This window comes from Pseudophryne corroboree, chromosome 7 (assembly GCF_028390025.1).
Source record: "Pseudophryne corroboree isolate aPseCor3 chromosome 7, aPseCor3.hap2, whole genome shotgun sequence".
Lineage (NCBI taxonomy): Eukaryota > Metazoa > Chordata > Amphibia > Anura > Myobatrachidae > Pseudophryne > Pseudophryne corroboree.
This window is the reverse complement of record NC_086450.1, coordinates 80,968,651-80,993,620: the sequence shown is the minus strand read 5'-3', so window position 1 is coordinate 80,993,620 and position 24,970 is coordinate 80,968,651. Positions and strand designations below refer to the sequence as shown.

The following is a 24,970-nucleotide window of genomic DNA, read 5'->3' as shown; positions in this document are numbered from 1 at the left end:
TACACACATAATGCCCCCTGTACCAGTGCCGCTTAGATACGTAACACCCCCTGTACCAGTGCCACTTAGCCACGTAACGCCCCTGTACCAGTGCCGCCTACACACGTAATGCCCCCTGTCCCAGTGCCGCTTATATACGTAACGCCCCCTGTACCAGTGCCACTTAGCCACATAACGCCCCCTGTACCAGTGCCGCCTAGACATGTAACGTCCCCTGTACCAGTGCCGCTTACGCACGTAACGTCCCCTGTACCAGTGCCACTTACACGCGTAACGCCCCCTGTACCAGTGTCGCTTACACGCGTAACGTCCCCTGTACCAGTGCCTAGACACGTAACGTCCCCTGTACCAGTGCCGCCTACACACATAACGTACCCTGTACCAGTGCCGCTTACACGCGTAACGCCCCCTGTACCAGTGCCACTTACACACGTAACGTCCCCTGTACCAGTGCCACTTACACACGTAACGTCCCCTGTACCAGTGCTGCTTACACACGTAACGTCCCCTGTACCAGTGGCGCTTACACGCGTAACGCCCGCTGTACCAGTGCCGCCTAGACACGTAACGTCCCCTGTACTAGTGCCGCTTACACATGTAACGCCCCCTGTACCAGTGCCACCTAGACACGTAACGTCCCCTGTACCAGTGCCGCTTACACACGTAACGTCCCCTGTACCAGTACCGCTTTCACACATTGGGGGTCATTCCGACCCATGCGCACGCAGCTGTTTCTCACTGCAGTGCGAACGGGTGCGGAATGCGTATGCGCGGCGGCGCAGTGCGCGTGCACGACGTTGCCCGGCGACAGGGGTCGCCGGGTTACGTCTCGACTTACAAAGCAAGCAGTCGCAGAGCCGACCGCTAAGAAGATTGACAGAAAGGAGGCGTGGCTGGGCGGGGACGGAGCGTCTGGAGCCGTTTTTGGGGAGTGGTGAGTATAACGCAGGCGTGTCCAGCAGAACGGAGGGTGGAGGAGTGACATCAAAGCCGAGCCCATCATCGCTGGATCCATCGCACTGGGTAAGTAGGTATAGGGCTGGTCTTGTTTTATGTGATTTGTTTTTAGCTTAGCAGGACTGAACAAGCGTTCGCAGCCCTGCTAAGCTAAAATACACTCCCCCATAAGTGTGGCTAGTTGATCGCAGCAGCAGCAAAAAGTTGCTGGCTGCGATCAACTCGGAATGACCCCCATTATGCCGCAGTCACACATACTCACAGATACACACACCACATATACATATATATATATATACATACATACACACATACATACTGTACATACATTACACACATACACAGTCACACATATATACAGTATACACATACAATCATACACACACACACACACACACACACACACACACACACACACACACACACTCACTCTCTTTCCAGACACTTACCTAAGGAAGTCTGGCAGCTGGCTGGCCGGAGCTGTAGCAGCTCATCCTCCTGCTGGAGCCTGTTCCCGACTAGCTTCACCCCTTAGTCCCATCTAGCTCCGCCCCCTTTCGACCCCTTACGGCCACTGCATTGTCACACAGGGTAGGGGAGGGGGAGAGGAGGGGGCTTTGTGCTGCTGGTGTCGCTGCATGTCATAGAGTGTGACAGCAGCAGCCGGCAGCTGTAGCAGGTACAGCAGCAGCAGCTCAGCACAGGGATGTAGAGCAGGAAGAGCACCTATCCCACCTGGCGCCTACCTGCACTGCATCCCTTTGCAGAGCGGCTACCGCCGTGCCTGATTATCGGGTGTGGGTCATTAGATCTACACTAAAAAGGTCTACAGTCAATAGGTTGACCACTAATGGTCGACATGGATTAGGTCAACAGGGTCAAAAGGTCGACATGGTCAAAAGATCGACATGGAATAGGTAGATGGTAGAAATGGTCGACAGGGTCAAAAGGTCAACATGGAAATGGACAACCCCATTTTTTTTATTTTTAGTGCTTTGTCACTTTTCTGCCACAAAATGCCCCATTAGTGTACCGTGTCCCCTCGCTTCGCTTATCATGGTTTCCAAAAAAATAGAAAAAAATTAAAACCATATGTGTGTCAACTATTGTCATGTTGACCTTTTGATCCTGTTGACCTTTTGAAAAGTAGTCTCCTGATTTTCTTACACACAACACGCGAATAAATCCTCACTGTGACCGCCATTGAAGGACCATTGCAGCACATGTGCAAGTCACTACCTCTCCCAGTATCAGCCCACACCTCTGGCTACTGCAACTAATTCCAAAGATTTGATACATACTGTAGGGTTCACCATTGACAGCTCGATGGTTTAAAACCAGCAGTTAGAAACCAATGATGATTAAAATAAGAATTTACTCACCGGTAATTCTATTTCTCGTAGTCCGTAGTGGATGCTGGGAACTCCGTAAGGACCATGAGGAATAGCGGGCTCCAAAGGAGACTGGGCACTCTAAGAAAGAATTAGGACTACATGGTGTGCACTGGCTCCTCCCTCTATGCCCCTCCTCCAGACCTCAGTTAGGGAAACTGTGCCCGGAAGAGCTGACACAATAAGGAAGGGATTTGGAATCCCGGGTAAGACTCATACCAGCCACACCAATCACACCGTACAACTCGTGATACTATATCCAGTTAACAGTATGAACAACAACTGAGCCTCACGAACAGATGGCTCATAACAATAACCCATTAGTTAGGCAATAACTATATACAAGTATTGCAGACAATCCGCACTTGGGATGGGCGCCCAGCATCCACTACGGACTACGAGAAATAGAATTACCGGTGAGTAAATTCTTATTTTCTCTGATGTCCTAGTGGATGCTGGGAACTCCGTAAGGACCATGGGGATTATACCAAAGCTCCCAAACGGGCGGGAGAGTGCGGATGACTCTGCAGCACCGAATGAGCAAACTCAAGGTCCTCCTCAGCCAGGGTATCAAACTTGTAGAATTTTGCAAATGTGTTTGAACCCGACCAAATAGCAGCTCGGCAAAGTTGTAAAGCCGAGACCCCTCGGGCAGCCGCCCAAGAAGAGCCCACTTTCCTCGTGGAATGGGCTTTTATAGATTTAGGATGCGGCAGTCCAGCCGCAGAATGTGCAAGTTGAATCGTGCTACAGATCCAGCGAGCAATAGTCTGCTTAGAAGCAGGAGCACCCAGCTTGTTGGGTGCATACAGGATAAATAGCGAGTCAGTTTTCCTGACTCCAGCCATCCTGGAAACATATGTTTTCAGGGCCCTGACTACGTCCAGTAACTTGGAATCCTCCAAGTCCCGAGTAGCCGCAGGCACCACAATAGGTTGGTTCACATGAAAAGCTGAAACCACCTTAGGAAGGAATTGGGAACGAGTCCTTAATTCCGCCCTATCCATATGAAAAATCAGATAAGGGCTTTTACAAGACAAAGCCGCCAATTCTGATACACGTCTGGCCGACGCCAAAGCCAACAGCATGACCACTTTCCACGTGAGGTATTTTAGCTCCACGGTTTTAAGTGGCTCAAACCAATGTGACTTTAGGAAATCCAACACCACGTTGAGATCCCACGGTGTCACTGGAGGCACAAAAGGGGGCTGAATATGCAGCACTCCTTTAACAAAAGTCTGAACTTCAGGCAGTGAAGCCAGTTCTTTTTGGAAGAAAATCGACAGAGCCGAGATCTGGACCTTAATGGAACCCAATTTTAGGCCCATAGTCACTCCTGACTGTAGGAAGTGCAGAAATCGACCGAGCTGAAATTCCTCCGTTGGGGCCTTTCTGGCCTCACACCAAGCAACATATTTTTGCCATATGCGGTGATAATGTCTTACGGTCACATCTTTCCTAGCTTTAATCAGCGTAGGAATGACTTCCTCCGGAATGCCCTTTTCTTTTAGGATCCGGTGTTCAACCGCCATGCCGTCAAACGCAGCCGCGGTAAGTCTTGGAACAGACAGGGCCCCTGCTGCAGCAGGTCCTGTCTGAGCGGCAGAGGCCATGGGTCCTCTGAGATCATTTCTTGAAGTTCTGGGTACCAAGCTCTTCTTGGCCAAACCGGAACCACAAATATATAGTTCTTACTCCTCTCCTTCTTATTATTCTCAGTACCTTGGGTACGAGAGGCAGAGAAGGGAACACATAAACCGACTGGTACACCCACGGTGTCACCAGAGCGTCCACAGCTACCGCCTGAGGGTCCCTTGACCTGGCGCAATATCTTTTTAGCTTTTTGTTGAGGCGGGACGCCATCATGTCCACCTGTGGCCTTTCCCAACGGTGTACAATCATTTGGAAGACTTCTGGATGAAGTCCCCACTCTCCCGGGTGGAGGTCGTGCCTGCTGAGGAAGTCTGCTTCCCAGTTGTCCACTCCCGGAATGAACACTGCTGACAGTGCTAACACATGATTTTCCGCCCATCGGAGAATCCTTGTGGCTTCTGCCATCGCCATCCTGTTTCTTGTGCCGCCCTGACGATTTACATGGGCGACCGCCGTGATGTTGTCTGACTGGATCAGCACCGGCTGGTGTAGAAGCAGGGGTCTTGCCTGACTTAGGGCATTGTAAATGGCCCTTAGTTCCAGAATATTTATGTGTAGGGAAGTCTCCTGACTCGTCCATAGTCCTTGGAAGTTTCTTCCCTGTGTGACTGCCCCCCAACCTCGAAGGCTGGCATCCGTGGTCACCAGGACCCAGTCCTGTATGCCGAATCTGCGGCCCTCTAGAAGATGAGCACTCTGCAGCCACCACAACAGCGACACCCTGGTCCTTGGAGACAGAGTTATCAGCCGATGCATCTGAAGATGCGATCCGGACCACTTGTCCAACAGATCCCACTGAAAGATCCTTGCATGGAACCTTCCGAATGGAATTGCTTCGTAAGAAGCTACCATCTTTCCCAGGACTCGCATGCAGTGGTGCACCGACACCTGTTTTGGTTTTAGGAGGTCTCTGACTAGAGATGACAACTCCTTGGCCTTCTCCTCCGGGAGAAACACCTTTTTCTGTTCTGTGTCCAGAACCATCCCCAGGAACAGTAGACGCGTTGTAGGAACCAGCTGCGACTTTGGAATATTCAGGATCCAGCCGTGCTGTTGTAGCACTTCCCGAGCTAGTGCTACTCCGATCAACAACTGTTCCCTGGACCTCGCCTTTATAAGGAGATCGTCCAAGTACGGGATAATTATAACTCCCTTTTTTCGAAGGAGTATCATCATTTCAGCCATTACCTTGGTAAATACCCTCGGTGCCGTGGACAGACCAAACGGCAACGTCTGGAATTGGTAATGACAGTCCTGTACCACAAATCTGAGGTACTCCTGGTGAGGAGGGTAAATGGGGACATGCAGGTAAGCATCCTTGATGTCCAGTGATACCATGTAATCCCCTTCGTCCAGGCTTGCAATAACCGCCCTGAGCGATTCCATTTTGAACTTGAACCTTCTTATATAAGTGTTCAAGGATTTCAAATTTAAAATGGGTCTCACAGAACCGTCCGGTTTCGGTACCACAAACATTGTGGAATAGTAACCCCGTCCCTGTTGAAGGAGGGGTACTTTGGTTATCACCTGCTGGGAGTACAGCTTGTGAATCGCCTCCAGCACCGCATCCCTGTCTGGGGGAGTAGTTGGCAAGGCTGATTTGAGGAAACGGCGAGGGGGAGACGTCTCGAATTCCAGCTTGTACCCCTGAGATACCACTTGTAGAATCCAGGGATCCACCCGTGAGCGAACCCACTGGTCGCTGAAGTTCCGGAGATGGGCCCCCACCGCACCTGGCTCCACCTGTGGAGCCCCAGCATCATGCGGTGGACTTAGAGGAAGCGGGAGAGGACTTTTGTTCCTGGGAACTTGCTGTTTGGTGCAGCTTTTTCCCCCTACCTCTGCCTCTGGGCAGAAAGGACGCGCCTCTAACCCGCTTGCCTTTCTGGGGCCGAAAGGACTGTACCTGATAATACGGTGCTTTCTTTGGCTGTGAGGGAACATGGGGTAAAAATGTCGACTTCCCAGCCGTCGCTGTGGAAACGAGGTCCGAGAGACCATCCCCAAACAATTCCTCACCCTTGTAAGGCAAAACCTCCATGTGCCTTTTAGAATCCGCATCACCTGTCCACTGCCGAGTCCATAATACTCTCCTGGCAGAAATGGACATTGCATTTATTCTAGATGCCAGTTGGCAAATATCCCTCTGTGCATCTCTCATGTATAAGACTACGTCTTTAATATGCTCTACTGTTAGCAATATAGTGTCCCTGTCAAGAGTATCAATGTTATCAGATAGGGAATCTGACCACGCAGCTGCAGCACTGCACATCCATGCTGAAGCAATAGCCGGTCTCAGTATAATACCTGTGTGTGTATATACAGACTTCAGGATAGCCTCCTGCTTTCTATCCGCAGGCTCCTTAAGAGCGGCCGTATCCGGAGACGGTAGTGCCACCTTCTTTGACAAGCGTGTGAGCGCTTTATCCACCCTAGGGGATGTCTCCCAACGTATCCTATCCTCTGGCGGGAAAGGGTACGCCCTTAGTAACTTTTTGGAAATTACCAGTTTCTTATCGGGGGAAACCCACGCTTCATCACACACTTCATTTAACTCTTCAGAAGGGGGAAAAACCACAGGTTGCTTTTTCTCCCCAAACATAATACCCTTTTTTGTGGTACCAGGGTTAATGTCAGAAATGTGCAACACATTTTTCATTGCCGTAATCATGTAACGGATGGCCCTATTGGAATGTACACTAGTCTCATCGTCGTCGACACTGGAGTCAGTGGGGGTCATTCCGAGTTGTTCGCTCGTTATTTTTTTGTCGCAACGGAGCGAATAGTCGCTAATGAGCATGCGCAATGTCCGCAGTGCGACTGCGCCAAGTAAATTTGCTATGCAGTTAGGAATTTTACTCACGGCATTACGAGGTTTTTTCTTCGTTCTGGGGATCGTAATGTGATTGACAGGAAGTGGGTGTTTCTGGGCGGAAACAGGCCGTTTTATGGGTGTGTGCGAAAAAACGCTACCGTTTCTGGGGAAAACGCGGGAGTGGCTGGAGAAACGGAGGAGTGTCTGGGCGAACGCTGGGTGTGTTTGTGACGTCAAACCAGGAACGACAAGCACTGAACTGATCGCACTGGCAGAGTAAGTCTCGAGCTACTCAGAAACTGCACAGAGAAGTATTTTCGCAATATTGCTAATCTTTCGTTCGCAATTTTGATAAGCTAAGATTCACTCCCAGTAGGCGGCGGCTTAGCGTGTGCAAAGCTGCTAAAAGCAGCTTGCGAGCGAACAACTCGGAATGACCCCCAGTATCCGTGTCGACATCTGTGTCTGCCATCTGAGGTAGCGGGCGTTTTTGAGCCCCTGATGGCTTTTGAGACGCCTGGGCAGGCACGGACTGAGAAGCCGGCTGTCCCACATCTGCTATGTCATCAAACCTCTTATGTAAGGAGTCGACACTGTCACGTAATTCCTTCCACATAACCATCCACTCAGGTGTCGACCCCGCAGGGGGTGACATCACATTTATCGGCACCTGCTCCGCCTCCACATAAGCCTCCTCATCAAACATGTCGACACAGCCGTACCGACACTCCGCACACACACAGGGAATGCTCTGACTGAGGACAGGACCCCACAAAGTCCTTTGGGGAGACAGAGAGAGAGTATGCCAGCACACACCACAGCGCTATAAATCACAGGGATGTACACTATAATGAGTGATTTTACCCTATAGCAACTATATATATATGTATTTGGGCCTAAATTTAGTGCCCCCCCTCTCTTTTTTACCCTATTGAGCCTGGAAACTGCAGGGGAGAGCCTGGGGAGCGTCCTTCCAGCGGAGCTGTGAGAGGAAATGGCGCCAGTGTGCTGAGGGAGATAGCCCCACCCCCTTCACGGCGGACTTCTCCCGCTTTTTTCCTGGATATATGGCAGGGGATTTTACACATATATAGTCTTAATGACTATATTATGTGTATTTTTGCCAATGTAAGGTAATCTTATTGCAGCCCAGGGCGCCTCCCCCCCCCCCCAGCGCCCTGCACCCATCAGTGACCGGAGTGTGAGGTGTGCATGGGGAGCAATGGCGCACAGCTGCAGTGCTGTGCGCTACCTTAATGAAGACCGGAGTCTTCAGCCGCCGATTTCCTGGACGTTCTTCTTGCTTCTGGCTCTGCAAGGGGGACGGCGGCGCGGCTCCGGGACCGGACGACCGAGGCTGGGCCTGTGTTCGATCCCTCTGGAGCTAATGGTGTCCAGTATCCTAGAAGCCCAAGCTAGCTGCAAGCAGGTAGGTTCGCTTCTCTCCCCTAAGTCCCTCGTAGCAGTGAGTCTGTTGCCAGCAGATCTCACTGAAAATAAAAAACCTAAATATACTTTCTTTTCTAGAAGCTCAGGAGAGCCCCTAGTGTGCATCCAGCTCGAGCCGGGCACAGATTCTAACTGAGGTCTGGAGGAGGGGCATAGAGGGAGGAGCCAGTGCACACCAGGTAGTCCTAATTCTTTCTTAGAGTGCCCAGTCTCCTTCGGAGCCCGCTATTCCCCATGGTCCTTACGGAGTTCCCAGCATCCACTAGGACGTCAGAGAAATAATCATTAAACCGCAACTTTAGATTATTGATGGTTGCTAATCATCGATGGTCAATGGATAATCACACTCATGGACCATGCTGTGAATATTCAGATCATCTGACTGGATAATGGGAGTCATTCTGACCCGATCGCAGCGCAGCAATCGGGTCGGAACTGCGCATGCGCCGGCGCATGGCAGCTTTCGTTGCCTAGTAATCGCCTCTGAGACAGAGGCGGTCGATGGGCGGGAGGGGGCTGAACGGCAGTGTTAAGCCGCCGTTTAGGGGGAGTGGTCCGGCCAACGCAGGCATGGCCAGACCATTGGGGGGGGGGGGGGGCGTGGCGGCTGCTGCGTGACGTCTCACACAGCTGCTGCAGCCAGCGGGAGCGACAATTAACTCCCGGACATCCACAGGAGCTGCACTGGCCGGGAGTTACTCCTCAAATACAAAGGCATCACCGTTGTGCGATGCCTTTGTATTTGTGCAGGGGGGGTCGGACTAACATGCGGGGCGGACTGGCCCTGTGCTGGGCGTTCCCTCGCATGTCAGGGAACATGATCGTAGCTGTGCTAAATTTAGCACAGCTATGATCAACTCGGAATGACCCCCAATAAACAGAATGCACACAGATGAGCTGGAGATGATGACTGAATACCATAAAGTGGCCGTACCATAGTCAAATGCTCATTAGAAATTTGAAGTTAAGAAAATATACCATAGCTCATTGTGTTGAGCTTGTCACTGGCCCTTTAACTCTCCCATTTCTTCACAATCTGGAATACATGCTCCTGTCTTCTATTTCTCTTATTAAACGAAGGAACACAGTGCTGGATTTTTTCATTTGACATAATTATATTACAATTTAATTTTAATCACAGATCATCCTGAGCCCGTCTCCAAGGTGCTTAACATCTCTTTAAAACAGCAGATAACTATTTTTAAAGTACATTTTGGCTCCATAAAACATGAAAGAAATGTCTGGGAGTCTGATGGGTTTGGAGATCTACATGAGAGAATAATGATAATGTGATTACAGAATTATTTGTAGCTCCTTCATAACACCTGACACTTCAGAATGAGCGTGCGGGAGAAATGACAGCAGAACCTTGAAATTAAAGTTTCCATTTGTACTCTGAATGGATGGCAGGGGAAGAAAAAGAGGCATCTAATATGTGACACGGAAATCAGGTGCTTTATTACATTAGTATACAGCACCTACTTTGTTACAGTAGTTTGGTTCTTTGGGGCTAATTCAGATCTGATCACCGCTGTGCGTTTTCACACAGCAGCGATCAGGACTGAATTGTGCATGCGTCGGCGCCGACGGCTGTCATAGCCCTGCGATCGCCTCTGCCTGATTGACAGGCAGAGGCGGTCGCCGGGAGGGAGGGGGCGGAGCAGTAGTGTTTGGTCACCGTTTAGGGGGCATGTCCGGACCGTTGGGGGAGTGGGCCAAGGCGGCTGCGTGACATCACACGCAGATGATGTAACCCGGGCAGCGATGAGTAGCTCCCTGACAGCGCGCAGGAGCTGCACTGGTAGGGAGCTACTCTTCCAGTACAAAAGCATCGCCGCTGTACTTAGGCCCTTTGTTTCTAAACAAAGATCAAGGGGAAAAATAAACCTACAAATGTAAGAAAACCCACTAAAAGCTTATGCTGTTGTCTATAGTCAGGGCCGCCATCAAGGGGGTACTGTGGGGACAGCTGTATCGGGCCTGGCCACTCTGACAGAGAGGGGAGGGCCAAGGCCGCTCGTACTGGCTGCCGCTATTGCCGCTGAGCGCTGCATCATTAAGAGAAATCTACTAATGAGAGGGCCCCTGCTGTATAATAAAGTTTATTGTACAGTGCAGTGTGATGTCATAACATTAATGTAATATAATTAGCCAGGTACTGTGGCGTAGGGCATTATTACTGTGCGGGAATAATATGGTGACAGGGACATAACTGTGGGGACACAATATGGTGACAGGGGCATTACTGTGGGGGCATAATATGGTGTCCACTCCCTCTCGGATCATTTGCTGTACTGCAACTGAATGCATTGCTGTATTAAGATGGAAGGAATCTAATCCTAATCCTGCAGTCCTATCATACACCAATAATTTGTTTTCTTGTTGTCCAACAAGATTTGAAGGCACACAGCCTGTTATTCTAACAGAAGGGCATCCAAAGAATAGTGATTAATGGTGGGACCTACTGGAACCTCATTCTGAAAAATTCTAGGAATATACCCCTGAGGAAGTCTTCTAAGAGACGAAACACGTTGGGTAACTGTTTTTAAATCTGTGTGAGAATATCACTGATTACTTCTGCACTTCAATGATGATCAAAAGTGTTAACACCTAAGGGTGGAATTTATATGCACTAATTTCTATCATGAAGATTGACATTAACAATGTGTAAACAAATTATTTTTATTATAAAAAATGTGATGTTGTTTTTATGAAGAGTGTCTACAGGATTATTACTGATTAGTGTTTTAAAGGTACATACACACAGTCCCCTACAGTATAAATTACATTGACTACAGTAAGCATGTAAGTCACATAAGCGCTCCTCGATAGACTTTTCCACATGATCCTGGCCTTCCTGTACGTTAGACCTCATTCATATATTTACTCGCATCTCTGATATTTTTAGATCTGTGCATATAGAGAAGCCGCACTAAGCATGTGTAGGTCTGAGTCTAACCCAGATCTGTGAGCAACATCGCAGATGCTTGGCAGGGTGTAGTATGGCTGACCGGCGGTCTTCTGACCGCCGGTCAGCTTACCGACGCCGGGATCCCGGCAGCATACCGACGCCGGGATCCCGGCGGGGAGGGGCGAGTGCAGCAAGCCCCTTGCGGGCTCGGTGGCGACCTGCGGTCGCCACGGGTTCTATTCCCACTCTATGGGTGTCGTGGACACCCACGAGTGGAAATAGTCCCTGTTGGTTGGCATGCCGACCATCGGGAAAGTGAGCCGTTGGGCTTGTGGAGGAGGTCATGTGACTGTCGGTCAGCTGACCGGCGGTCACATGAATACCACCCGCTTGGCAGGCTACAAGTGTTTGGAAGCAGCAACGGACAGCGGTCCAGAAACTGGAGGTGCGTCAGCCATGTTTTCTCGGCGTGCTGAAGCCAGAGACTGCATCCTCAGTTGCAGCTTCTGCCTCCACAGTATGATTTCACCAGACATTCCGAGTAACTTGAGGGTTACTCAGATATCCAATGTTCATGCAGATGGATCAGCTGCTGCATATTTATAGGGTGTAATCGACAATGTTTTGGTCGATAGTCAACAAGTCGACACTAAATCGTCAACATGCATTATGTCAACAGGTACAAAAAGGTAGACGGTGCTTAAGATCAACGGTGCTTAAGGTCGACAGGTTTAAAAGGTCAACATGACAATAGTCAACACACAAATGGTCGACACGTGGGGGGTGAGTTGGCCCAAATCTAGTATATTTTCATGTTATGTGAGCACCATCACTAAAAACGTATGCCCTCGCGGGCTCACTTCGTTCACCACAGGTTATCTACATGGATAGTAAATCAAGCAAATGTTGAACCTGTCGATCTTTTGTACCTGTCGACCTTTCATCAGTTGACCTTTTGTACCCGTCGACGTAATGCATATTTTAGTACAGCTTCTGTGTACAAAGACACAGCTGTTGTGTTACTGCATCCATCTGTGAATCAGGCCGGTAAATAGTTACCTTTCACAAACTTTTAGACTGACAATAGTTACGTTGGAAGTTTTAACTTCTTCAAGAGGGAATGAGAACATTTGAGACATCACTTCAGCATCAGTTTCAGCGGTTTCTAGCGTCAATACTTTTTGTTGTTTGGAGCGGTGGCTTTGATCAATAGATTTAAAACAGAAATAGACCAGACTTGTTTAGCATTGATTCCTATTGCCATTTTAAAACCATCAGTGGTGGCTTTGACAAACCACTGGAAAGTCAAACTACCCCTAAAAGTTATCGCTCATCGACGATTAGCAACCATCAGTTGTCTGAATAGTATCTAGTTTTGCCATCTATGGAAGACCATAGTGTACAGTTGAGGAGTCCCAAAGACTAAAGATGCCCATGCTTTGCAAAGTTAAACCATTGATGGCTCAGTCATCAATGGTTTCTAACGTTTTGTTTTTTTGTTGTTCTTTTTTTATATTTTTTTAAATTGAAGCATTAAAACTAGACAATAATAACATCCACGTTTGGACAAAACAGTATATAAGCATATACATCAAATTATTAAGATAAAGAATAATGACAGAGTCACTGTACTGTAATTTACATAAATTGGAAAAAGCCTGGAAACAAGCTAAACAATATATATATATATATATATATATATATATATATATATAGATATCCCAAATGGGACTGGCACTCTCCTATCAGGCGTCAGGGACCCCGGTGCCTTCTGTGGTGAAGATGCAGATTTCCAGAAAGAAACAGCGGCACTCGAGGATTTAATGAAAAGTACAAAGTGTATTCAAAAAAGATTACAAGAAGCCGACGTTTCGGGGCTCACATGCCCCTTTGTCAAGGTGTATAACAGTGTCTAGGTGTGCGTGCTTACCTTATATCCCCGTGGAGTCCGTCAGTGTGCAGGTGTGTGGCCGGAGACGCGACGGAGCCGCCGTACTTCCGGTCGCGGCTGAGTGACGTCATGGTGAGTGCGCCCGTTACTATGGCAACTGGGACGCCAAGTGCCGTAAACAGCAGCGGTGACAGAACTGGCAACAGTGCCAGGAGAATGTGATGAAGTGTAAGTGCAAGTTATTAAGAACCATGACACCTGGGGAACCTAACACCTCCGTGGGGCTCGATGTGACCCGGGTGCAGGGGGACAGAGTGATGCATGGTATATGGTAGAACCCGGTGGATGCTGGACACCCCATGCCTGTTGGATGTGAGAGATCCAAGAGCCTGAAGGGGGATGTCTGCAAATAAGTCAGACTGTAAGTTTGAATGGTGGCTGCCGATCGTGCCGGACTGGCACTGGAGCTGGTGGTGCTCACTTGGGGGTGAATGCTGCTGGCTATGCCCGCTGGGGCTGTGGTGTGACTCCATGTGAGAGTTGCAACACCATGGAGACGACTATAAGTATGGGCCATGCGGCCAATTGAATAGAACCTGCATCCACCGCGTCCGAACCGGTGTCCCCACCTGGAGTGCCTGTGCTCGTGCTGTGTGACAAGCAAAGAATGGATGAATGTTCCGATGGTGTCGTGCAGTGGGTGGCAGGGCAACCATGCAATACAATATAGGACAGTTCATCGCTGGGTTATAGAAATATATTCCAGGAGAATTTCTCGTTCAGACCCCCTGGGCTGATGGTGCCGAGTTCAAAGATCCATTTGGATTCGATGTGCAGTAATCTTCGATCTCTGTCTCCCCCTCGAATGCTGCGGGGCACGTGATCGATGATCTGATGTTTTAAATCGTTCAATGAATGGCCCATCAGCGCAAAGTGTCTGGCCACGGGTTGTTCGGAGGGTTTGCCCGTAAGTGCCTGCTTAATTGCGGACCTGTGAAGAGCCATCCTTTCTCTAAAAGTTCTAATAGACTTGCCCACATATACTAGATGGCACGGGCAGGTGAGTATATACACAATGTGTGTAGTTGTGCATGTCACCACATGTCTGATCTGATAGGTCCTTTCTTTATGGGGGTGTTTGAAAAGTGACCCAGTGGTCATGTTGTTGCATGTGGTACACTTGGGGCACCTGTAGCAGCCAGGAGCCTTAGTGAGGAAAGTGGAGGATCGTTGTACCTCGTTTTGGAACCCCGTGATGTCCGAGTGTACGATGATGTCCCTTATGCTTCTGCCTCTGGTGAAGCATAACATGGGGCGCTTTTCTCTGAACACTGGAAGTTTAGTATCTGAGGCCACTATAGGCCACAGGGCTCTGGCCGCTCTCTGGATTACTGGGCTTGCTGTGTTGAACTGGTTCACAAATGGTATGACCGCTTTGTTCTTGCGAGCTGTAGGCGTCAGTAAGGCTTCCCTCGGTATGGCCATGATCTCTTTTTTCTGTACCTGTAATTTGTGGTAGTCGTACCCCCTTTGCGTGAACTTGTCGACCATGGTTTCTAATTCTCGGTCTAGACAGGAGCGGTCACTGATGATCCTTGATGCCCTGATCATCTGTGATCTAGGGAGTCCCTCTTTGAGGGGTCTCGGATGATGGCTATTGGCCCTCAGTAAGACATTCTTGTCCGTTGGTTTTGAGAACAGGCTGGTGGTTAATGTGCCGTCCTTGACAGTTATCTTGACGTCTAAGTAATTCACGGACTCGCTGCTGATGGTATAGGTGTACTTAATTGTGGAGGGTCTGTTATTGGCTTCCTCTATGAGTTGTTCAAATCGTGCCGTGTCTCCTGTCCAGAGCAGGAACAAGTCGTCTATATATCTGACGAACATCAGGATATGCTGCGCTACAGCTTGATCGTCAAAGAACACCGCCTGCTCCTCCTGGAACATGAAGACGTTGGCAAATGATGGGGAGACATTGCTCCCCATCGCGCATCCTGTTCTCTGTCGGAAGAATCTGCCGTTGAACATGAAGAAGTTCCTTTTTAAGGTCAGCGAGAGAAGTTGCATAAAAAGCCCGATGTCAAGGGTGTCCATCTTCTCCTTTGTGAGAAAATCATGCATGACTTGCAGACCATCCTGGTGGGGGATGCTGGTGTAAAGGCTCTTCACGTCTATCACACACATTAATGTCCCTGGAGGAACCTGCCCGATGTTGTTGATCCGCTCCAGGAAGCTGGTGGTGTCTTTGATGTAATTGTGGTGTTTAACGATCAGCGGTTGCAGGATCCCATCTAAAAATGTGGAGATGGGCTGAAAAATAGACTCCCTTGCAGCAATGATTGGTCTGCCAGGCGGGGACGTGGCGTTCTTATGGATCTTGGGTACCACAAAAAAGAAGGGTACAAGTGGGTGGTCTTGCTTGAGTGCCTCACAAAGCCTTCCTGTTAGAAGACCGTTGGACTTGGCCTGAACGAGAAGATGCTCCAGTTCCTGCTGGTACTCAGGAGTTGGGTCATGAGACAGTTCCTCATATGTCCCAGGCTCTGCCAGTTGACCCTCAATTTCTTTAATGTAGTCGGAGAGGTTAAGGATGACCAATCCCCCTCCCTTATCCGCAGGACGGAAGATTACATCTCGGTATGCCCCCAACTGTTTGAGGGCTACTTGTTCAGCCTTGGAAAGGTTCCGATGTACAACAGGTGTCGCTGCTGTGTATTTGACAACCGAGTCATCCAAGAGTCTGGTGAATGCTTGTATGGAAGGGTTGGTTGACGGGGGATCAAAGGTGGATTTGTGCCGTGTCTGATAGAATCTATCACAGAGTGAATCACTAGTTGAATCCTGTGGGAGTTTTGGAAAAATTCCTGCAGTCTCAGCTTGCGCGAGAATCGATGCAGGTCAACTTGCCACTGGAGTTTATTGAATGGATTAGTGGGCACGAAAGAAAGACCCTTCTCCAGAACTCTCAGTTCTATATCCGAGAAGGATCTGCTGGACAGGTTGAAGATTAGGGATTCTTTTTGGCTGCACGCCCTTTTAATTCGCGCGCACTGCTTGCCCCTGCGGGTGGGCGTCCTCTTCTGCCTTGTTCCACTGGGGTGGAAATCTATATATATATATATATATATATAAATTGGGGGATCCCTGAGAAAGGTGCAAGTCTCATTCAGCGACGGACTGGGGCCTTGATTCGGCCCTAGCATTCGTGAACGCGCGCGGATGCCCGTCATGGGGGGGCACGCACACATCACAGGAGGCGCGCTGCACGACGTATGGAGGCGTGCAGCAAATCATGGAGGCGTGGACTCATGGCACGCCCCCATTACCATAGTGACGGTTTCTGGGGGGCGGGGATGCGCCACGAGTCTGGGGGTGTGGACTCACGGCACACCCCTATTTCCATGGAGACCATGGAACCAGAGAGCCAGAGGCTGCACTCCGCGTGGCCTTCCCGGCTCTCTGAGTGACCGGTTTGGCCCACCTGCCCATCGGCCCTTCTGGCATGTGCCAGAAGTGCCAGATGGCCAGTCCGGCCATGGTCTCATTCCGCAAATGTTTACAAAAACAGCAAATATAGCCTCTTTAGTGGAAATCGGGAGAATCTCTAGGAAACGCTCCCAAGTGGCAAAGTACTTATTGGTGCACACCGCCTTCTGGAGAGATGCCTCCAACCAATCCATATAGAAAATACAAAAGAGTTTCCCCTTACATATTTCAAGGGATGGTGGAGAACTCTGGTTCCATAGGTGGAGAATAATTTTACAACCAGCCGATGAAATTGCTAATAGCAATTTCCCAGCATCTCTAAGAATCCTAATACCTGGGGGTAAGAGACCAAAGATCGCCCATTATGGGGTGAGCAGAAAGTAATTAACTAAATGATCAGTGGCAAAACACCAAACCCCTAGCCAAAATCGTCTGACATGGGGCAGGCACATAGGCAATGATAAATCTCAGCAGAGGGTTGTCTACACTTAGGGCAATTAATAGTAATAATAAAAATAATAATAATTTTATTTATATAGTGCTCTTTCTCCAATAGGACTCAAGGCGCTTAACAGATACATAGCATAATATAGTATAGAAAATAATAAAGTACATTTTCATAAAATACAGAAGCATGAAGATACTAAAAGGGACACTATGGAAATGCTTGAGTAAACAGGAACGTCTTGAATCTACTTTTGAAGGATTCTATAGTTGGGGCCTCGCACTGTGCGGGGAAGTGAGTTCCATAGAGTCGGAGCCGCATGACTAAAAGCTCGATCCCCAGATGAATTACGGTAGATTCTAGGTACTGCTAAAAATCCTTCATCTACAGATCGCAGTAATCGAGTGGGGCAGTATGGGGTCAGAAGCTGTTTCAGGTACCTTGGTCCCTGGTCATGTAATGCTTTGAAACTCAGTAAGCCAATCTTGAAGATGATTCGCCATTTTACAGGCAGCCAGTGAAGGGAGTAGAGGATTGGTGTTATGTGGCTAGAACGGGGCTGGTTGGTTAACAGCCTGGCAGCTGTGTTTTGCACCAGCTGTAAGCGTTGCAATTCTTTTGCTGGAAGACAAAGGTAGAGGGCATTACAGTAGTCTAATCGAGATGATACAAATGCATGTATGACTTTTGGCATATCATCTGAGGGAATTAAGTGCTTGATTCTGGCTATGTTCCTCAGGTGAAAGAATGAGGATCTGATTGTGGCTGATATCTGATGTTTAAGTGTCAAGCCACCATCCAGGACAACGCCAAGATTCCGCACATGATCACTGGTCTGTAATTCTGAATCCCCGAGTGTAAGTTCAGTTGGTTGGCTATGCTGCAGTCTTGTCCTTTGATGTTGCAGTCGTATCATAAGGACCTCTGTTTTATCCGGGTTCAGTCGCAGCCAACTGACGCTCATCCACTCCTGTAGCTCAGCTAGACAGCCATTTAGAGTTGCTATTGGGTTATCAGTGCCCGGAGCAAAGGACAAGTACAGTTGTGTATCATCTGCATAGCAGTGGTAGACCAGGCCATGGCGCCTGATTATTTCGCCCAATGGGAGCATGTATACTGCATAATTAGAACTATCCAATATACCCATTAGGAATCCCATATAAGGAGAAATATACAAACGGTGGAAGATATTAAATTGCATTTCCATGAATTTGGCCGCAGGGAAAGTATTAATAGAGTACAGCAACATTCCAAGTAGGTCATCTGTGGATAAAGAGGGAAAATATTGAAGCCATTGGGCCATGCCTGTTCGTAAAGAGGAGTGTTCTACAGAGTCTCTAAGGAATCTGTAATATGAGGAAATAGCTAGACTAGATAAGGGGGGTATCGATAATGAAGCACTTTATACACAGGGTTGTCCCAATCTCCTGCTAGGATTAATTTGGAAATGTTGCTCGCGTAATATTGAGCCTGGAGGAAAGAAAAAATGAAAACACCTAAAACGGGGAATTTAGTAACGGCTTCAGAATGGGACATCGGTTTATGAGATTGGGGATTAACAATTTGACCCACCATGCAAAGGCCCCCTTCATGCCAAGTAAAAATATTTGCAAAACCTCACTGTTCTGAAAGTTTGGATTCTGTAAAAAAGGTAAATAAACAGAATAGCATGGGTTTAATTTAGAGATGAACGGGTTCGGTTTTACTCGGCTTTACCCGAATCTCCTTATTGGCTATCGAACGTCACGTGTTTTGGTTAGCCAATAAGAAAAATCCAGAAAATAAGAAATGGCGATAATTCTTGCGTAAAGAACCGAGTAAAACCGAACCCGCTCATTTCTAGTTTAATTTAAATGTACAGTATGTCTTATTAGCAACCAAATTTTCCTCGTGGTGAAGAGGAGGGGATTATCAAGTATTTCAGATGGTATTTCACGATCCATTATGTGCAAAAAGGCCACCAAAGAAACATGAGGTAAAAAGTTTCGCTCCAGTGAAGTGTTAGCATAAGTCTGGTGAGCCTTCAAGCAATCTTTCAAATAGCAGAGCAGTGGCGCATAATTATATGTTAAAATATAGATTGATACCACCATTACATTTAGGTTGATATAATTTAATTATTCCAATCCTCTATTGATTGTTGTTCAAATTAAATTTCGATACAAACAAGTTCTAACTGTTGGTTTAAAAACTACTGACCATCAATGGCAGAGTTGTCGATGTTCAGCCATACTTATCACCTCCTATGGTGGTTGCAATGATCTGATTGGCTACAGGTTATTTTCTCCCCTCCTACTTCAAAACTCTGGAAGTTGCAGTTTGCAGGAGACGAAGGCTGAGTACACTTTGGTGTTATGGCGCTAATTAAAAATGAACTACTTTAGTCCTGATTTCCAGAACTTGAAGGGATGTATATACATTAGGGGTGAAGTTTATTATAATAATAATAATAATAATAATAATAATAACAACCTCCGTATAACTAATAGAATGAAAAACTCCACTTACTATTTTTGTAAATTCCATTGGACAATGATTGTATCTATGGTGACTATGATATTTAGATCTGGGACTATAAGACTACCTGAAATTGCAGTGAGAATATAACTTCGCTGCCAGTTTTTAGAGAACCGGAAATCTATCCATTTACTTGTGGGTATAAATAGTTTCCTCTATACACATCTCATGAGGAAGTCTGTTCTAACAGACTAAATGCAACGGAACCTACTGAAGAGTCCTTCAGACATCCATGGGTCCTGATGGGGGTGTGGGCAAATCTGGGAGGTGTGACCATGCCCCATTTGAAAACGCAATATATGTCATGTGTGCCAGTCAGCAGCTGTCCCGGGCCCCTTCAACAGGCTTTGGTAATCAGTGCCCAGAGGCGTAGCTAGGTGTCATTGTGCCCGGAAAAAGGATATGTTTTGGAACCCCCCTACTGATTTGGTAGCCTGGCCAATATGTGGGGGCATGTTACATTCGAAAAAAAAAAAAATCCTAAATTGGTGACAGGCTTAGTTCTAGACCTTGTGGAGCTCAGGGCAAAAATATCCTTTGGCGCTAACCATGTCTAAAATAAGTACAGTGCGCGCTGAAGGCACACATCAAATGTATAGGGGTGTTGTTTCATGGGAAGGGGCGTGGCCACCAGTGGCAAATTACGAGCTGTGCTGCTGCTGGGGATGGGTCTTTTTCTCATCATGGCCAAAGAGGGAAAGGTAGGCAGACTGGTGAGTCTGCACACAGTGGGTCCTGCTTGCCTACCCCAAGAACCGTCTGCTTTGTGCTGCGGTCTGCAGGTGGGCAGCCGGCAAATGCCATATTCAGATTGCAGAGTGCCTTCTAAACTTTTCGGCAACTGCAGCTCGCGCTTCACTGGAGCAGCCCTCCCTATGCCTCTGAAAAGGACTTCAGGGTTTGGGACCCAGGAGCACTTCTGAGCATGCATCCAGGGGTGCTCAAAAGGTATCTGATTGGATCCCTCTCAGAGGGAATTGCAGAGAAAAGCCCATAGGTTTTTATAGGGTAACTCCACACAAAGATGGCATACCCACTGTGTGCAAGCGAGCTTGGTACATATAGGAAATACAGCCAAATTATGATAGTTTTTGGATTTTTCTCCGCATTTTCCCTTTAGTACATCCTGCCCAGAGAGATGGTAAGAATAGGAAAAGATGAGACAAGGAGGAATGGGGGAGGGATGGATAGATATGTGGGAAATAGAGAGAGAAAAAGGTGAGAGGAAAACACAGGGGAGAGAGAGAGATAGAGAGAGAGAGGGAAAGAATGGGGGATAGATGGGCATATTATTTTTCTTTAAATGTTATAATTTCTAGACTCCTAAACGCAATCCTGAGATGGCGAACAGTTCCCGAATCTCTGCACAAGTTACCGTTTACACGCAGGAGGGGGTTTGTGCCTGCAGGGGGGTTTGCAGGGGGCCACGGCTGTAGCCAGACTTGCCGGCAATAACATGCTGTGGGGAGGAAGGGGGAGTGTGCCATGGCTGCAGTCGGACAGACCGGCAATGGGGAGAAAAATATCAGTTCCCGAAAAACTGCCTCTGCAAAAGTAGCAGTTTTTCAGAAGTGATACATTTATTGGGCAGGAATGATAAATATTGAAAACATTGTGATTGAGAAGGCTGAGAACTGAAAACTAAAAATTCTCAGTTCACAATTTTTTTCATGATGAATATGCCCCAGAAAGGTGGGAGAAATAGGGGAGAAAGAGATGGGGGTATACAGGAATATGGGTGAGAGAGATGGGAGGAATAGAGGGGGAAAGAGATGGGAGGAATAGGGGGAGAGAGAGATGGGGATATACAGGGATATGGGTGAGAGAGATGGGAGGAATAGGGGGAGAGAGATGGGAGGAATAGGGGGAGAGAGAGATGGGGATATACAGGGATATGGGTGAGAGATGGGAGGAATAGGGGGAGAGAGAGATGGGGATATACAGGGATATGGGTGAGAGAGATGGGAGGAATAGGGGGAGAGAGAGATGGGGCTATACAGGGATATGGGTGAGAGAGATGGGAGGAATAGGGGAAGAGAGAGATGGGGATATACAGGGATATGGGTGAGAGAGATGGGAGGAATAGGGGGAGAGAGAGATGGGGCTATACAGGGATATGGGTGAGAGAGATGGGAGGAATAGGGGGAGAGAGAGATGGGGATATACAGGGATATGGGTGAGAGAGATGGGAGGAATAGGAGGAGAAAGAGATGGGGGTATACAGGGATATGGGTGAGAGAGATGGGAGGAATAGGGGGAGAGAGAGATGGGGATATACAGGGATATGGGTGAGAGAGATGGGAGGAAAAGGGGGAGAGAGAGATGGGGCTATACAGGGATAATGGGTGAGAGAGATGGGAGGAATAGGGGAAGAGAGAGATGGGGAAATACAGGGATATGGGTGAGAGAGATGGAGGAATAGGGGGAGAGAGAGATGGGGCTATACAGGGATATGGGTGAGAGAGATGGGAGGAATAGGGGGAGAGAGAGATGGGGATATACAGGGATATGGGTGAGAGAGATGGGATGAATAGGGAGGAGAAAGAGATGGGGGTATACAGGGATATGGGTGAGAGAGATGGGAGGAATAGGGGGAGAAAGAGATGGGGATATACAGGGATATGGGTGAGAGAGATGGGAGGAATAGGGGGAGAGAGAGATGGGGATATACAGGGATATGGGTGAGAGAGATGGGAGGAATAGGGGGAGAGAGAGATGGATATACAGGGATATGGGTGAGAGAGATGGGAGGAATAGGGGGAGAGAGAGATGGGAGGAATAGGGGGAGAGATGGGAGGAATAGGGGGAGAGAGAGATGGGGATATACAGGGATATGGGTGAGAGAGATGGGAGGAATAGGGGGAGAAAGAGATGGGGGTATACAGGGATATGGGTGAGAGAGATGGGGGAAATAGGGGAAGAGATGGGGATATACAGGGATATGGGTGAGAGAGATGGGAGGAATAGGGGGAGAGAGAGATGGGGATATACAGGGATATGGGTGAGAGAGATGGGAGGAATAGGGGGAGAGAGATGGGGTTATACAGTGATATGGGTGAGAGAGATGGGGGAAATAGGGGAGAGAGAGATGGGGGTATACAGGGATATGGGTGAGAGAGATGGGAGGAATAGGGGGAGAGAGAGATGGGGATATACAGGGATATGGGTGAGAGAGATGGGAGGAATAGGGGGAGAGAGAGATGGGGCTATACAGGGATATGGGTGAGAGAGATGGTAGAAATAGGGGAAGAGATGGGGATATACAGGGATATGGGTGAGAGAGATGGGAGGAATAGGGGGAGAGAGAGATGGGGCTATACAGGGATATGGGTGAGAGATGGGAGAAATAGGGGAAGAGAGAGATGGGGCTATACAGGGATATGGGTGAGAGAGATGGTAGAAATAGGGGGAGAGAGAGATGGGGACATACAGGGATATGGGTGAGAGAGATGGGGGAAATAGGGGAAGAGATGGGGCTATACAGGGATATGGGTGAGAGAGATGGGAGGAATAGGGGGAGAGAGAGATGGGGATATACAGGGATATGGGTGAGAGAGATGGGAGGAATAGGAGGAGAAAGAGATGGGGGTATACAGGGATATGGGTGAGAGAGATGGGAGGAATAGGGGGAGAGAGAGATGGGGATATACAGGGATATGGGTGAGAGAGATGGGAGGAATAGGGGGAGAGAGAGATGGGGCTATACAGGGATATGGGTGAGAGAGAGATGGGGCTATACAGGGATATGGGTGAGAGAGATGGGAGAAATAGGGGAAGAGAGAGATGGGGCTATACAGGGATATGGGTGAGAGAGATGGGAGGAATAGAGGGAGAGAGAAATGGGGATATACAGGGATATGGGTGAGAGAGATGGGAGGAATAGGGGAAGAGAGAGATGGGGATATACAGGGATATGGGTGAGAGATATGGGAGGAATAGGGGGAGAGAGAGATGGGGATATACAGGGATATGGGTGAGAGAGATAGGAGAAATAGGGGAAGAGAGAGATGGGGCTATACAGGGATATGGGTGAGAGAGATGGGGATATACAGGGATATGGGTGAGAGAGATGGGAGAAATAGGGGAAGAGAGATGGGGCTATACAGGGATATGGGTGAGAGAGATGGGGATATACAGGGATATGGGTGAGAGAGATGGGAGGAATAGGGTGAGAGAGAGATGGGGATATACAGGGATATGGGTGAGAGAGATGGGAGGAATAGGGGGAGAGAGAGATGGGGATATACAGGGATATGGGTGAGAGAGATGGGAGGAATAGGGGGAGAGAGAGATATGGGTGAGAGAGATGGGAGGAACAGGGGGAGAGAGAGATGGGGATATACAGGGATATGGGTGAGAGAGATGGGAGGAATAGGGGGAGAGAGAGATAGGGATATACAGGGATATGGGTGAGAGAGATGGGAGGAATAGGGGGAGAGAGAGATGGGGATATACAGGGATATGGGTGAGAGAGATGGGAGGAATAGGGGGAGAGAGAGATGGGGATATACAGGGATATGGGTGAGAGAGATGGGAGGAATAGGGGGAGAGAGAGATGGGGATATACAGGGATATGGGTGAGAGAGATGGGAGAAATAGGGGGAGAGAGACATGGATATATACAGGGATATGGGTGAGAGAGATGGGGGAAATAGGGGGAGAGAGAGATGGGGATATACAGGGATATGGGTGAGAGAGATGGGAGGAATAGGGGAAGAGACAGATGGGGTATATACAGGGATATGGGTGAGAGAGATGGGAGGAATAGGGGGAGAAAGAGATGGGGATATACAGGGATATGGGTGAGAGAGATGGGAGGAATAGGGGGAGAGAGAGATGGGGATATACAGGGATATGGGTGAGAGAGATGGGAGGAATAGGGGGAGAGAGAGATGCGGATATACAGGGATATGGGTGAGAGAGATGGGAGGAATAGGGGGAGAGAGAGATGGGGGTATACAGGAATATGGGTGAGAGAGATGGGAGGAATAGGGGAAGAGACAGATGGGGTATATACAGGGATATGGGTGAGAGAGATGGGAGGAATAGGGGGAGAAAGAGATGGGGATATACAGGGATATGGGTGAGAGAGATGGGAGGAATAGGGGGAGAGAGAGATGGGGATATACAGGGATATGGGTGAGAGAGATGGGAGGAATAGGGGAGAGAGAGATGGGAGGAATAGGGGGAGAGATGGGAGGAATAGGGGGAGAGAGAGATGGGGATATACAGGGATATGAGTGAGAGAGATGGGAGGAATAGGGGGAGAAAGAGATGGGGGTATACAGGGATATGGGTGAGAGAGATGGGGGAAATAGGGGAAGAGATGGGGATATACAGTGATATGGGTGAGAGAGATGGGAGGAATAGGGGGAGAGAGAGATGGGGATATACAGGGATATGGGTGAGAGAGATGGGAGGAATAGGGGGAGAGAGAGGGGGTTTACAGGGATAT

At 48.5% G+C, this 24,970-nt stretch overlaps 1 protein-coding gene across 4 annotated transcripts in view; it reads right to left on the bottom strand.

Annotated features, from left to right (window-relative positions):
• CCDC141 (coiled-coil domain containing 141) overlaps positions 1-24,970 on the bottom strand; it is a 337,148-nt gene that overhangs the window by 251,741 nt on the left and 60,437 nt on the right. Inside the window, exon 1 of one of the 4 annotated variants that reach the window (XM_063933347.1) lies at positions 1,407-1,524. The exons of the other annotated variants lie outside the window; for them this stretch is intronic. The gene's annotated coding sequence lies outside the window, so the exon portion shown is untranslated. Of the gene's footprint in view, positions 1-1,406; positions 1,525-24,970 lie in introns of those variants that run through there. 4 annotated transcript variants of the gene reach the window in all.